The sequence below is a fragment of the Aythya fuligula genome, chromosome 2, assembly GCF_009819795.1.
Source record: "Aythya fuligula isolate bAytFul2 chromosome 2, bAytFul2.pri, whole genome shotgun sequence".
NCBI classification, from domain to species: Eukaryota; Metazoa; Chordata; class Aves; order Anseriformes; family Anatidae; genus Aythya; species Aythya fuligula.
The window spans coordinates 8,961,384-8,965,909 of NC_045560.1; positions in this window are offsets into that span (position 1 = coordinate 8,961,384).

Here is a 4,526-nt window from a genome sequence, read left to right on the forward strand (position 1 = left end):
TGCCTCCAGGCTCTCCAAGCCCATCTCTATACTGAAGTGAAGTGAAACTGAAGTAGAAAATAGAGCAGAAAAGCAAAATAGGATGACACTAACAGCACGTTACTTGTTCCAAAGTGCAACCCAACAGCCAGCAACTGGCAGGTTCCAGGGCTTCAGCACAGGGCACATCCACACAGAGCCTGGTCACATCCTCAGAGCAGCCACAAATCTCTGGGCTTCACTAGAAAGGATCTGCTCGTTTTTATTTGCTGGGAAAAGGAAGAGTTAAGGAAGAGCTGGGAGCTGTCACACACTCACTTTTACCTGTCCTCCGCCTCAGCAAAGTGGGGTAATTTGGGCAGAGAAATATTTGTTTTATCCAAAGAGCACACCCCCAAAATACCCCCAAAAGAACAAAAACAAACAAACAAAAAACTCCCCTCCCCCCCCCAAAAAACACACACAAAAAAACCACCAACCTTCCCCCCCAATCAAAAAAAAACACCCAACCTCACAAAAGCAAGCAAAAAACAAAACAAAACAAAACAAAACAACAAAAAAAAAACACACACACACACAAAAGAAGGACTTCTGTCCTTCTATCCATCCCCAGTGCCATGTGAGCACATGGTCAGGGTTTGGACCATGATGCGCCCAAAAGACAGAGCTGGGGGGAACCACAGGCTCCAGTTGTTGCTGTGCTCCAGAGCATCCCTAAACCCCCCCTCGAGGAGCCAACATGGACCCCAGCCTTCCACAGGCTCCTGCCCATGGGGCCAAAGCCTTGGAAGCGAGGATTTTGAAATGTCAACGATCTGAAAGCAAATGAAAAAAAAAAAAAATAACATCCCAACACACCAATATTCAGATCTCACGGGTTTTCCAAAGCATGAAGCTGCCAACAAGAGGCACAGCAGCCTGACCCAGTGGGCTCCCTGTGAAGGTGGTGTTTCGTTAGGAGATTTAGGTTTGGCTTTCTGAGCAAAGACGTGAAGTTACCCATGACATAAAAAAAAAAAAAAAAACAAAACATGAAAGCCAAACTTCACAGAAGTCTTCATTTTTTTGTAGACTACATTATGTTGGTGAGTGTATCTTAAAGGATGACATGCTTGCGTGAGAGGCAGAGCTCATAAATGCTGCCAGCTCTCTGAAAGATACTCAGAAAGGTGATTTTTTGGCCCTGGCTGCAAGGACTCATGCCGGGCATGATGGTACAAGGGCTTTTCTCCTTCCTGAACCTCATAAAGTTAAATAATTAAGTCTAGTGTACGTCCTTCAGCCACACCTTTGCCCATCCCCAGGCCAGCCACTAATGATGCAATTCCCACCGCCATGGGGAGAAATTCTGCCCCGGGGACAGCCCCGACCCACCCTTGCTGAGCCTTCTGCCCCCTTTGTGCACCAGACCAAAAGACACCAGGAGCAGGGCGAGGACAGGGGATGGAGAGGCTGCCAGCCAGGCACGGCCCTGCCAGAGGCTTTAGGCTGCTGCTGTTTATACCAAGCAGCCCAGAATATTCTCTGGGAACTGGTTTTAACATGCAGCTTTGGAAAGGGCACAATAAAATCCTTAGGTCGGGCTGCCTGAGCCAGAGGTGTAGCTGGGCTTGAAATCCATTACAGGAACCAATTGCAAGGGGGTTGCGCGTGTGTATATAGATGTATATACATATATAAATATATATATATATATTTTTTCAGCCTGGCATAGGCAACACAGCAAAAAGCCTTTAGATAGAAGCGTAAGGAACATGCAAGGAAGCAAACAGAGCTGAGACAAGACCTCTGTGCAGCCAGGTCTCTGCAGCGGGGTGGCCCCTCAGGGCCAAATGAAGCTCCCTGTGGGGACCAGGGCAGCTCGGGCCCTTCACAGGGTGCTTCAGCTCTCCCCATCCTGCTGCATGGCCACCAGGTCGCCCTCTCTGTCCCCATCCTTGTTTTCTGAAGACGGAGGGAGTGTGAACCCAGTCCTGTTATAAACAAAGCCCTCCTCCCCTCCTGTTTTTATATTATCTCAAGTTTTTATCAGTGTCAAGCGTCAGCCCTGACATTTCAGCAGAGGGAAAGGAAGGACTCCAACTGTTTTCAGTGGTGGCACAGGTAGAGCCAGGCTGCATGAGCCCCGAGAGGCACCAGTTGAGGGGAGGAGAAACATCTCCCCTTAACTCAGCCTGCTGGAGGTGCAGAGGTGGGAGAAAACCCATCACCCGCCTCCCAGCCCTCCTCCAGGTGGGAAGCAAAGCAGCAGACACAGACAACAAACCCCAGATAATAACCCCAGACCCCAACAAGCCCACTGAGACCACTTTTTCCTCCTGTTTGTCAGAACTGAAGACTCCAGGGCCCTGCCTCTGTGCTGTCTGCAGGCGATATGTCGGCAGGTGGTGCTCAGGGGCCGGGCAAGCGGCCCCACAGCCCGTGCGGTGCCGGCCTAACCTGGAAAAAGTTCTCTGGTGTCAGTGGAAAGGGGCACGGAGCCCGCAGCGTGGGCTCCAGTAGGCTGGCTGCTGTTTAAATTAGCTTCATTACGCACTTAATTAAAGGAAGAGATTCGAGCGCTATTTAGCAGTGTTTTAGGGGGTATTAATTTCAAGGCTAAGGGCACCTGGAGATTAAATGAATTAACTCACAGCTGAATCAGGTTAATTGTCATTTTCTTTACCCGGAGTGAAGCTGAAAGGGGAAGTTTTTGATTCAATAATTGTATGCATATTAAAGAAAAGCAGATTCCTAACATGAAAGAAGCCCATCCAGATAAGCGGAGCATGGGTTGGGGCTGAGTTTTGGGGCTCCAGTCCCAGGTTTTGCACCAGAGAGGGTGGTAGCAAGGCCCAGCAGATGGAGCTGAGCCCCCCCAGCCCTCCCCATGGCATTTTAATAGTTTTGAGGTTCCCAGTTTGGCAGTGCTGGAACCTGCCTGGGTACTGCCACACCAGGGGCTGGGTGTCTGTCCATCTCATGCCTCTGCTTCTACACCCATAGGGTCGGCTTGTCAGACAATCTGTCCAGTCACATTAGTGTAAGTTAACTCTGCTTTAAATAAACAAGTAATTAGCTATAGAGATAGCTGTACACCTGGTGGATTTCCTGTGGGGATATTATTTATTGCCGAGTGCTTATTTTTGCACTACTGGTGTGGCTGACTCCTGCTAAAGTGTATGAAAACCTTCATCTTCCAGAGCTCACAACACGCAGCATCCCTTCCGACCTCCTGTCATCATCACATCATCCTAATCCTGAGCGAGAGCACCAAGAAACTTATAACCTCTCCCTTCCTATGTGTAAGTCCTGCTGCCCAAAGCGTTCCCTCAAACCCTGTTGGAAATACATCCCCTGTTACAACCAGCATGGTGTTAGCTTTTTGCATGGTCGTGTCACATTCCTGACTGTTACACGGGGGTGGCTAAGGCAGGCAGGACTCCTTTCTCCTCTTTTGCCTCCAGTAATTAATATGAGTAACTGTTTTTACTCATTAAGTGCACGAAGAACACTTCTTGCTATTCATTTTGATACCAATTCTATTCTTTCAGTCAAGGTCACCTCTTTGCTCCTGATCAATATTTTGGTCATCTTTATTGCTGATGGCAACTCTCATCTTGTCACCCAGCACAGGGCACACCTCAATTTCTTTCAGGGGTATTAAAATAGACCCATGAAAGGATCAATGCTTGAGGAAAACCATTTGCCTCCTCCTCCCATTGTCACTGTGAGCCCCCATCAACCAGCCTGCAGCTCTCGCACTTGTTTCCATCGTCTCTGGCTTAGGTAGCATACACTAATGAGACATCATTGGAAATACTTCTTAGATCAATTGTTCTGTCTAAAAATAAAATAAAATTGCTTACAGTATCAAAGAACTATTCTGCATTAACCTGACCCAATCAATCGGGTACTATATATCTCATTTTCTCTTTGGCTCTTAATCTTTGATCATTCTTTTATCTAAAACTTGTTTTATTTTCTTGTGCAATACTGGGATCGAGACCTCTGTGATAGCTCAGGCCCCTTTCTCCACATTGAAAACTTGAGCTTCTGCCTTTGCAGTTGGCCAGTCAGATGCTAATGCAGCCAATTTGATGGATGTGTTTAAATTCCTCCTTCCTGGACGTGCCATCTCACTTGCTGTTTCCCTCCTGCTCTTGCATAGAGAACAGAAATGCTTCATGTTTTCACTGCCTTAAAGAACAGACTTCATTTCCATGGTGGATGCAGTCATTTCCAGCCCATACCCCTATTATCATTAACCATTTTTCTTGTTCATTCAGCATCAGCATCCTACTGAAAACCATAGCAAGGCACTTTTTAAGCTATGCCGTAGTTACTTTGAAGCCATATGCCTCCTCTCTGCAGAACAAGTGAAATTATTCTTGCACAGCTTCACCTTTATCAGGAAGTTTTGAGAATCTTTAGCTTTTTTCCTACACAAAACAAAGCCACAAAACCTGATTTGTGGCAACTGTCCTTTAGATTTTCACAAACTCCATAAAGACTGGGTTCTTTGCTGCTCAGTTCTTGCCATTTTATTTCTGGGAGTGCAATCTGCA